Source organism: Macaca nemestrina, chromosome 6 (assembly GCF_043159975.1).
Source record: "Macaca nemestrina isolate mMacNem1 chromosome 6, mMacNem.hap1, whole genome shotgun sequence".
NCBI lineage: Eukaryota > Metazoa > Chordata > Mammalia > Primates > Cercopithecidae > Macaca > Macaca nemestrina.
Genome location: NC_092130.1, coordinates 14,217,875 through 14,230,119, shown reverse-complemented (window position 1 = coordinate 14,230,119; position 12,245 = coordinate 14,217,875). Strand labels below are relative to the sequence as shown.

General features: G+C 38.0%; 1 protein-coding gene across 8 annotated transcripts in view; it reads left to right on the top strand.

Annotated features, from left to right (window-relative positions):
• The window catches only part of LOC105480824 (teneurin transmembrane protein 2), a 3,943,693-nt gene that overhangs the window by 1,888,727 nt on the left and 2,042,721 nt on the right, over positions 1 to 12,245 (top strand). The window lies entirely within an intron of this gene.

Below are 12,245 nucleotides of genomic sequence, written 5' to 3'. Positions count from 1 at the left end.
AGGAAGCGGAGCTTGCAGTGAGCTGAGATTGCGCCACTACACTCCAGCCTGGGCGACAGAGTGAGACTCCGTCTCAAAAAAAAACAAAAACAAAACAAAAAACCTTGTAGGAATAATTACTCGAATATTTCAGTCTTTGAGAATCTGAAATAGGCTGTTTACCTACAGGTTCTGAATTCCTTTGCAGGTATGCAGTTGAGTATGTTTCATCCTCTCTTGACGCTGTCCAAGATCCTCTGAAGGCCATGTCAATTGCTAGGTCTAAACGAGGATCAGAGAGCAAAGCTGAGGCATAAACTCATACAGAAACAGAACACAGGGTATTCTACTTAAAGACACGAATAATAAGGAAAAATGTCTTATGAAGTAGCAATCCTTCTGCAATTGCTGAACATTTCCCTGCAACTTTTCTGTGTTTTTCAAGCAATTTCCTTTATTTTCCCTCACATGAAATGACACAGACCTGCAATTTCTCACTCCTTTCATTCAAATTGTGTGTCATTTTCCAGGGGCTCAGGCACTTACTGTTTTATATCCGTACAAATGTGTGTATGCATATATATGCACACATAGGGGGAAAAAATAGGAACATGGTCTTGACAAAATATGCTTTCTACTGTCTTTAACAAAAGAGACAATAGGTAGGTCTAAAAAAATACATTTTGAAGGTGTAAGTATAAAAAGAAGATACAACAATTGTTTTGCAAGAGAAAGTGTTCCTCAGTTTCCCCCCCCCTTTTTCCAAAGGTAAAATAGAATGAAACCGATCAAAAGTAATGACTGTGAATAGGACCACCGTCTCAAGTCATTCTTTCTACTTCTTAGGCCAAGAATGTATTAGAATTGCCATGGCATTCCCAGCAGAAAGCCAGATGCATGTCTAACTACTAGAAATATAGGATTATAGTAAAAAAAAATAAAAATAAATAAAATAAATAAATAAATAAATAAATAAACTGTGGTACTTTCCTAAAAAAATCTGCTATGATTGTAGAAACCCATGAAAGAAGAATGAATCCTGTGACTTGACTTGCTTTTCCAATACTATGTATATGCAATTCACACATTTCCTTTTTCTACTTTTTTTTGCCTATATCATCCATGGCAATTTCAACATGTAGGTGTGTGCCGAGATCTTGTAGACTGACTCAGGAGTTTCTAAACTCAACTGCAGTTTACTACATCCTGTCTAAATCATTCATGTATTACAGAAGGGAAACTTTGGCCTTGGTCTAATGAAAGGCATCTTGTCCTCCTTATACTTTCCTCTGTTTATCCATTCATTCATTCATTCGTTCACTCATTCATTCATATCTCTGCTTATTTAGTAAACATTTTGCAGGCCAAGTGTTCAGATCGATCCCAGGGAGTAGAAGATGAAGTAGATACGGGCATGCCTGTTGAGAGTCACTGTCTAAAGTAGCAGTTAGCCAGATAAACTTACAAAATGATGAGAAAAAACATCAAAACAGAGGTATGCACAGAGTGCTGTGGAAGGAGAAAGCAAGCAATTAGTTCTGCCTACAGTAGCCCAGAAAGGCTCCATAGAAAAGGTGTCACTTTTGATAGATTTTGAAGGATAAGCAGAAATCTGCCGAGTACAGATAAAAATGGTGGATGGGCTGAGAGCAGAGAGCCTTTGCATGTACACTGAGGCCCTCCACCATGATGCTCACCGATAGGTGACTTATAGCCCCGATAGGATTTAAAACACTGCTATATGGAGTTACTGTTTTGATTCAGAAACTGTGTCCCCCTTGCTGTGTCCTCAATAAGATTATCGAATATGTCAAGTAGCATAAAACCAGAATTTTTAAAAATTTATTTTCCTTATGCTAGTAAAGAGACACTTTTTAAAAATATGACCATTTTTATCTTGGTGTGGGTCAGTTTGTAATTATATGGAAATTGTTATAATTGATACAAGCAATGGCATTCTGAAGGCTGTGTAAGTAGATAGTATTTGCAAATTTGCCAGTTTGGCTTTGAACTGAATCCTGTGTTATTGTGTAACTTGGAGGCGGGGAATGATAGAAAAGAGAAACTTACTTTTGTTATTAAGCAAGGCATTTATTTTGAGATAAATATCATCAGAAACTAAGTACTCTTTTTTTTTCTTTTAAAAATTTGTATAAATGTATGGGGTATAAGTGTAGTTTGTTTTTGTTTTTTTTTTTATTATTGAGATGGGATGTCACTATGTTGCCCAGGCAAGTCTGCAACTCCTGGGCTCAAGGTTGCCTCCTGCCTCCGCCTCCCAAAGTGCTGGAATTACAGGCGTGAACAATCACACCTGGCCTTCAAGTATGATTTTGTTACATGCATAGGTTGCATAGTGGTGAAGTTAGAGCTTTTAATGCATCCATCACACAAATAATGTGCATTGTGCCCATTCAGCAATTTCTTATCATCGCCCCCCTCCCACTCCCTACCCTTCTGAGTTTCCAGTGTCTATCATTCCACACTCTATGTCCATGTGTACACAGTATTTAGCTCCAATTTATAAGTGAGAACAAGGCCAGGATGATGACCCATGCCTGTAATCTCAGTAATTTGGGAGGCTGAAGGGGAGGATCACTTGAATCCAGGAGCTCAAGGCTGCAGTGATCCATGACTGAACCACTGCACTCCAGCCTGGGCAACAAAGTGAGACATCGTCTCCAAAAAATAAAAATAAATGAATAAAAATTAAATAATGAGAACATGTAGTAATTATCTTTTCTTTGAGGACATGTGTATCTTTTAGGACTTGAGTTTTCAACTGTAGCGGGGGATTATTTTAAAATTATCCATATTCCCTGTTTGCCATATTCTGTTAAGCTTTCATTAAAAATAATAGAAATAGAGAATTATAACCGTAATTTATTTCTATCATTTTGATCAATGCCCTCAAAAGGGATGAGAGTCATCTGTAAGCCTCTATGTACCTTCTGGCAGCTGTCATCTTCTGTGGCAGAAGCACAAAGTTATTATACGGTACTTTATTTTTTTTTTGAGACAAAGTATCACTCTGTCACCAGGCTGGAGTGCAGTGGCACGATCTTGGCTCACTGCAACCTCCGCCTCCCGGGTTCAAGCCATTCTCCTGCCTCAGCCTCACAAGTAGCTGGGACTACAGGCATGCATCACCATGCCCAGCTAATTTTTGTATTTTTAGTAGAGATGGGGTTTCACCATGTTGGTCAGGATGGTCTCGATCTGTTGACCTCATGATCTGCCCTCCTTGGCCTCCTAAAGTGCTGGGATTATAGGCGTGAGCCACCGCACCCGGCCTATACAGTGCTTTTTTAAAAGGCAGGAAAAAAAGTAACCCTAGATTTTATTGTGCCATTTTTACTAGTTAATTTTGCCTTCCTGATCAAATACTATCTCCTTACCCATTCTTTGAATAAGTACCTCTTTCTTCCCTTGTCTTATCTTCTTATATCATCTACATTGCATTTATACAGTATTTGTGTCTTTTCTGCCATTTTGATACACAACATTTTGCTTGTCCAGACCTTGTGAGACCCCTTTTCTAACCAGACTTCCAGTCCTGGCCTTACCTGGCCAACTCTTGTCCCTTTGACACTTGGGCCCAACAGGTGAATTTAAAAGCACTCCAAATTCAAATTTCCTCCATTTTTTTGAGTCATTGTTCGTATCTTAATAGACAATAACATGTGTGATTCTACTATTTATCAGCAGTATGACTCTGTTAAAGACCATCATGGCAGAAGCCCATCTTGGAAGTCTACCATTTCTACCTTGCCATCTAACCAACCCCTTCCTACCACACTTACCTTTACCCACAGAGATGTTACTTTCCTTAGGTGGACCTCAAAACCACAGCCAAAGTTTACAGCCTGACAGCCTTCTGGCCGAATTTAGCCTACAAATCTCTCAGCCCCAATCTCCTTCTCTTTCTCTCTCTCCAATTTTATTTTATTTTTTGCACACACGCAATTTTTTGGACTACAGTGTTAGTTCATAATTAAAAATTAAGAGATTACACATACACACAAATTCAGGTTTCTATTTTTACTTGAAATGTTTTTTTTTTTCCTAGAAGGGCTTTGTTGTTTCAAGTTTGCTGTGGTTCCCACTACACACTTCTGTCTCCCAACACCTACTTGTCATGTCTCAACTCATTTAGGCTGTTGTGTTCTCATATGCCTGACCGTTTTCATTCACTGATGTTGCCAACTTAATACCTACAGTTATTTGAGTTTGTGACCCCTGGCATAGATTTATCCACAGAAAAGGAAAACACACTTTATTTTTAGAAAACAGAAGCCAAATCATTAGGTAAATTTCCCCAGCTCTCACAACAAATGCCTAGTCTTTTAGTTCAGTCTAGTATATTTTTTTATACCAATGTTTCTCAAATGTGCATCTGAATCACCTGGAAGTCTTAATAAAGAGACTGTGTAGCCCCGTCTTAGAGTCTCCAATTTATGACTAGGGACAGAGAATTTGCATTTCTAGCAAGTTTTCAGTTGCCGGGGTGACATGCTTTGAGAACCGTGTGCTATGCCATTATGCCATTATGCGAATTCCTTTCAGTTTACTTTTAAGATGAGATTGAGTATTTACTCTGCCTTCCAAATGATTGTAAACTTCAAATAATGTTACAAAATAAATATAAAGTATGTCTCCTTCATTTGAACATAAGCCCCATAAAAGCTGGAACATGGCTGTCTTCTTCATTTTAATATTTCCAGTTTCTGATACATAGGAATTACTATATACATATGAGATATATATATATCTCTCTCATATATATATATTTATGTTTGAGATAGAGTCTTGCTCTTTTGCCCAGGCTAGAGTGCGATGGCAAGATCTCAGCTCACTGCTATCTCTGCCTCCCAGGTGCAAGCGATTCTCCTGTCTCAGCCTCCTGAGTAGCTGGGATTACAGGCACGCACCACCACGCCTGGCTAATTTTTATATTTTTAGTAGGGACAGGGTTTCACCATGTTGGTCAGGATGATCTCAAACTCCTGACCTCATGATCCACCCGTTTTGGCCTCCCAAAGTGCTGGGATTACAGGCATGAGCCACCACGCCCAGCCACTTTTTAATTTTTTAAAATAAATTCATGAATAAAAGGTAAAATGCAGGGCTTGGCAAAATTTAATAAAAATAGAGACTGAAGTAGAGATCTGGTCCCTAACAATCAATTTCAATTTAAGAAAAATAATTCTTAAATTATTTTTAAGAAGGAAGCAGTGTATCACTCGCTGGTGGTGCTCATTGTAATAGATCCTCCTCTGGGTAGAAAGAGTTTCCACATACGCATTCAAAGGAGTGTAATCACTATCCAGAGACCGAATCCTCTGCCCTGACAGTTGGAAAATGACTGTGTGTGCTGACAGCCCCACAGGATGGGAAATGCAATAGCTCTGCTACTACTGTGTAATGTTGCTAAGCTTAATTGACTGCACCCATAAATAGTGGGAGAAAGTGAGAGTGGGTAATCCATACTACTCTTAAATTATTATGTGGGATCAACCTTCAGGACTCCCAGAGAATCTCTGTAGTATAAGCCATCAATTGTTCAGATTCTAGGTTTCCTTGTGGTCTGTGCCAACCCCAGCTCAATTTTATTCACTTGCTTTTTTCCTTTTTTTCTTCATGTTCCTGTTTTCACATGCTTTCCTTTCCTTTTATTTTCCTGTATAGCTTTATACAGAGCCACTCTTATTCCTCCATCCTCACCTCTTTTTCTTACTATATACTCCAGTCAGCATTCAAACATTAATATTCACTGCTCTTACATTTTCATCCTTTTCCAGATATTCCACTATCTACTGTAATTCACCCTGAGACTTTTCAAAAGAGTTGTCTATACACATTGTCACTCCCTTGCTGTCCTGTTACTCTACCACTGACATCTTATTTCTATACCCACAACTCTACGAAAGCTTTGGTGAAGGACACCAATGACCACCATGTTGAATATTTAAGAACTTTACTCTTACTTGACTTTTTACTTGACTTCTCACCACATTTCACACAGTTGACCATGCCTCCTTCTTGAAAACTCTCTTGTCTTGGCTTCTATAATACGACTACAATTGCCTGACGTTATCTTTTTGTCTCTAACCAGTTTCTCAGTCTTCTTCACTATGCTTTCTGCTACACTCTTAAATATCAGGGTTCTTCTCTTCTCTTTCTACAGTCTTTCTCTAAGTGATCTTCTACACCCACGACTTAGGGTAATATTTACCCTTTACTATCACTCATCCATACCTCTCTTTTGAGAGATAAGCTAATGGATCCACTGCCTCTATTTGAATGTCTCTCAGTTATCTCAAACTTAAGTTGTTCCAAATCTTATCCTTGAATTCCCACCTCCTCACTCTACCAACAGAAAACATTTTCTCTCTTTCACCTATTAACATCTAATCCACAAATTCATGTCAACGTCTATGTCCAAAGTATCTATCCATCCATCTTCAGCTGTACCATTCAGTCACTAGCCTTATCCATGAGTCTCTCTCTGATGTCCTGTTATTGCAACATCCTCTTAACCTATCTCCCCACATACCTCCTTCTTTGATACTTCTTGACTTCTGCCTCCAGTGCTGCCAGTTTTCTTTTATTTTTTAATAAAAATCAAAACTTGTTTTTGCACTATTTAAATCCTTTCCATTTTTGCCCATTAAACCTGGAATATAATCTGAGAAAAATAAATAAATAACCTCTAAAATTCTTAATATGATTAACAAACCCTGCTGGATTATCCTATCTTGCTCTTGTCATTTTTACCGCTTTTCCCCCAACTCACAGCAATATACCATACTGGCATTTCTTTTTTTTTTTTCTTTTTTCTTTTTTTTTTTTTTTTTTTTTTTGAGACGGAGTCTCGCTGTGTCGCCCAGGCTGGAGTGCAGTGGCCGGATCTCAGCTCACTGCAAGCTCCACCTCCCGGGTTTACGTCATTCTCCTGCCTCAGCCTCCCGAGTAGCTGGGACTACAGGCGCCCGCCACCTCGCCCGGCTAGTTTTTTGTATTTTTTTAGTAGAGACGGGGTTTCACCATGTTAGCCTGGATGGTCTCCATCTCCTGACCTCGTGATCTGCCCTCCTTGGCCTCCCAAAGTGCTGGGATTACAGGCTTGAGCCACCGCGCCCGGCCTATACTGGCATTTCTTAAAGTCCATGTAGTATATCAAATTATTTCCCATCTCTGAAACTTTGTTCCTGCTAATTGTCTGCCTGAAATGCTATTCTCCCTACTCTTCATCCAGATAATTCTTCTTCATCTGCAATTCTCAATTTAAATATCCTTTCCTGGAAGAGTCCTTCTTAAAGTCCTAAGTCTAAATTACATTCTTTTTTGTTTTTCTTTTTTTTGTGTGTGAGATGGAGTCTCACTGTGTTGTCCAGGTTGGAGTGCAATGGTGCCATCTCAGCTCACTGACACCTCACAGGCTCCCTGCCACCAGTCCCGGCTAATTTTTGTATCTTTAGTAGAAATAGGGTTTCACTGTGTTGGCCGGGCTGGTCCTGCACTCCTGACCTCAGGTGATCCACCCACCTCAGCCTCCCAAATTGCTGGGATTACAGGCGTGAGCCACCGCGTCTGGCAGGTCTTAATTAAATTTTCCTGTAACACTCTCAGAGCATTTATCCATTTTTTTTTTGTTGCACTTATCATGATTTGTAATAATACTTTTATAAATGATGTTTATGTTGTCTCCTTAATATACTATAAGCTTTATAAATAAAACAGCCTTAGTTATTTTTCTTTCTTTTTAAAATCAATGTATTATCAGTGCATAGCTTAGTACCCAATAGATTTTAACCCTTGGTAAATACTTGTTGATTAAAAGGTCTTCCTCACAATTCTCTTCTCACCAGATATCCCTTAGCTCCCATCTCTATTTTCAACTTCTCTCAGATTTTTATCCTTCCTTCCTTTTTCTTCCTTCTTTGCTTCCTGCATTCCTTCATGAAAAACGCGGACTTGTCAGTTAAATTAAAAACTTCCCACCTACTTATGCAAAGTTTGGTTTTACTTAAGATAAGACAATGTCTTAGTTTGTTTTCTGTTGTTAGAACAGAACATTACAGACTGGATAGTTTATTAAAAATACAAGTTAATTTAATTTACAGTTCTAGATGCATGCTGGGAAGTCCAAGTCAGCAACTGACAAGGTCATCTCATGGTGGAAGGGCATAAGGCGGAAGTGAGTGCACAAGACAGACACCAGAGACCAGACTTCTTCATAACATCACACTCTTTTTCTGTTTTTTTGAGACGGAGTCTTGCTCTGTCGCCCAGGCTGGAGGGCAGTGGTGGGATCTCGGCTTACTGCAAGCTCCGCCTCTCGGGTTCCCGCCATTCTCCTGCCTCAGCCTCCCCAGTAGCTGGGACTACAGGCGCCTGCCACGACGCCCGGCTAATTTTTTATATTTTTAGTAGAGACGGAGTTTCACCGTGTTAGCCAGGTTGGTCCCGATCTCTTGACCTCGTGATCCGCCCGCCTCGGCCTCCCAAAGTGCTGGGATTACAGGTGTGAGCCACCGCGCCCAACCGACAACATACACTTTCGGTGACTAATCCATTTATGCATTAACAGTGTCAACCCGTTCATGAGGTCTCTGCCTTTATGGCCCAATCACTTCTTATGAGGCCTCATCTCCCAACATTATTGCATTGGGAATTAAGTTTCCAACACATGAGTCTTTGGAGGGCACAGTCAAACCGTAGCAGACAATTAATTTAATTAATTGAAATACAGAAATATATCCTCAATAGCAGATTAACATTTTCCATCATTTGATTTGCCTCTCCTTTAAAAAAAAAAAAATTGCCTCTGGCTATGTAAACCTAGACCATTTGGAAGAATGGTATCTCCTAAATTACCAAGATATATATTTTTTCTCAGAATACCCAGGACTAACTCTCTATACTGATTCATTCAATCATTCATTTATTCATTAGTTTAACTAATCAATTATTGAGATCTTACTGTGTATTATGCATTTTTATTATTTAAATCCCAGATTCCTGACTTACTTGCTGAATTATCTTGACCAATTAATTATTCATTCCTCAGTTTGCTTATCTCCTAAAATGGGTAAAAATAGTAACTAACTTGCAGGGATATTATGAGAAGAAATGAGTTATTGTATGCAAAAGCAGCCAATAACAAACTCAAAATAAGTATTAACTGGCATTATTTTTAATATCATTAATCATTGCTTTTTTAGACATTGGATTATATAATATTGAAAAAATAAAGTTTATGCCTTTACACAGCTTATACTGTAGTGCAGGGCAAACTGTGACCCTTTGACCTAGCCTGCTGCCCAATTTTGAAAAGAATGCTTTATTTGAACACAGCTAGCCTATTCCTTTACATTTTATCTATAGCTGCTTTTGTGCTGCAAAGGCAAAATCGAGTAGTTGCTACATAGATGGTACACCCTGAAAAGCAGAAAATACTTACTATTTTTCTCTTTACAGAAAGTTTGCTGACTTTTCTTTTTGTGAAAATAGATATACTTTCTTTAGGAGATAGCCTAGTATTGGAAATTCTATTGGAGCCAGGAAGATCTGGGTTAAATCTAAGTTTCCTATTAAACTAACTTCTTCTTGCATGGTTTTAGCATATGTCTCCTATCTTTCGTAAATATCAATTTCCTTGATGCCAAAATAGGCTCAATGTCTATCTCAATTTTTTTATATGATTAAAGAATAAAATGTGTATCAAGTGCCTGAAAATTTTGGTGCTATAAAAATGTTTCTCTTTCCTTTTGGAGAATAAAGGGTTTCTTTTATATTGATAGTATAAGTATTAATATTTATTACAACTGTACAGCTACATAAAACCAATTTAGACTAGAAGTCAAAGTAATCATAGTCTATAATAAAATAAGATTCAGTAGAAAAATAATAGATTTTGATTGAAGTAAGTACAAAGAAAAGATATGAGTTGAACTTCTCCACTTTCCATGCTAGGGTGATTTGCATTTCACCATCATAGTCTTGGTTTAAATTTGTCATAGTTAAGCTATAGGTTTAAACCCTTTATATGCTAATGATTTTCTATTTCTAATTAGGTTTCCAAGGTGCTTTTAGTACAAAAATCAACTGAAAATACTGTGTAAACTAAATTACTTAGAAAGGAGAACAATCTTGCTCTATAAGAAGGAAATAATTTGTTCTGTTTTTTTTAAGGTGCCTCTTTAATAATAGCTTAAAACAATAAATCTATGAAGGTTTGTTTTTTCACAGTAGTTAACCAGTCAGTAATGTTGCCGACAAAATTCCAATTTAAAAAATGACCTTTTAAAGATGCCATATAAAATTAAATTTTAATGAGTGATAATAAATGGTGATACTTTTCACAGGAGGAAACACAAAGCTTGCCTGGAGCCCTTGCTACATGCCATCCACTTTAACGCTCTATTATTGTGCCTTCCCTTTCATTATTTTCAAGGGAAGATGATGGGAATGCAGCACCTTTGAAGAACCCAAAACAGTTTTAATATTGTGCTTACTAAAGGCGATCTTCATCGCTGGATAATTAGGCAGATGGACCTCCATTGCTTTAGTGATGATTCTTTTGTAGAATGCTGCTCCGTCCCTCCACAATGACAGTATAAGATATTTAAGCATTCCTTTGATTATGTGGCTGATTGAAAAATAAATCACCATGATTGGGCTCCAAAAAAAAAAAAAAAAAAAATGTTTGCACCAGATGGAAACTCTGCTACAGTTCTGTGGCAAGAGCAGAAAGGTCTTTGCACTGGTCAGCTTTCAGGTGGAAAACATTTGGCAAACAGTCAAATTAATTCTAGGGGGGAAAAAAAGCATAAGAAGAAGGGTAAAAAAATTGTGATGTGCCATTACACCTGCCCATGGCTTGTTGACTTCCTTATCAAAATAGGAATCGTCACCAGTGCTTCTTAGACCAATATTACTTGTCTTTTCCTAATCCTCCGGGTCACTCAAGTTCATTAATCCCATTCACTAAATGAGAACAATTTATCATAAAGTGCAATAATCATGACAAACCTAATTATTAATTTATTGTTTTCAAGTTTAAACTTCAAAAAATTGTGAAGCTTCTTTTTTTTATGGTGACTCTTACTCTACCCTTTTTGCCCTGAGGATCCTATTAGTGGAGAGCTGAGCAATTCGGTTTCATCAGAAATAAATTATGCCTCCTTTTTTAAAATATAAACACTAAAGGACTATAAAGATTAGAAATTTATTTGAACCTCCATCTCTTGATGTTTTCTTCCTCAGTGTATAGAGCTTTTGGTGTTAACGTAAAACATTACATTCTTCTGAAAGTTCAGAGTCGGGTCTCCTTAAAGGAATGCCAGCCAGAATTGGGAGGGATGCACACAATGAAATGTGCTACCTTCGGGAGTGAGGTGTGGAGGGGATGTCTGGTGCCTCAGAAGCTATTCCCAAGATGAACTATTTGTATAACAGAAAGTGGGGAGGTGACTCCGCTAGTCACCCAAATGCTAATCATTCCAAAATGATTAGAAAACCGCAATTCTCAAGAAACAGAGGGTGAATTTTTACTTCTCTCGCCAAGGTTCTGGACATAGAAGGCACCTTTAATTACTAAGGACTGTTGGTACCACTCTGGTAACAAGCTGCTATAAATGAAAATTCTGATTGCCTCCAAATCAAGTATTTCATACAAATGCATTTTTGTCTCAAGTACAGTTTTTGGTGCAGCTTTCATTATTTTTCTTTGTCAACATACGATAGAAGGAAGTAGTGGTGCCAACTTGTTATTTCACTGCTGGGTTATTGCCTGTTTTGCCCAATGGCTATAGAGCCAGTGTGTTTTGGCCAGCCCTAACTTGTTATTCTAATAGCAGGGAGGCCCCACGAGGGTGCTCAACTTTGACTTCAATAAAATTGCAATTAGAAAATGAGGTAACTCTCCAGTGTCAACAAACCTCAATCTTTAGTTATTTTTCAGAATTCTATCAAAATGCACTGGATATTAAACCATTCTCTTTTGATTTCTGACTTTTTAAAAGTATTCCAAATACATAGAATCCATTTCTCAGACACACAGGCTTAGATGCATAAATTAACTCTTTGGGATCTGAGAATTTAATTCCACTATTTCTCTGTTATACCCACCCTCTCCTCTCCCTCCTATCCCTAGATGAGCATATATGCCTAACTTGCGAAGTTCCCAGTGTCCATTTTGCTTGGTACATATTGAATTTGGCTGCCTGATTGTTTCTCCTAAATTAATGTAGATATATTTA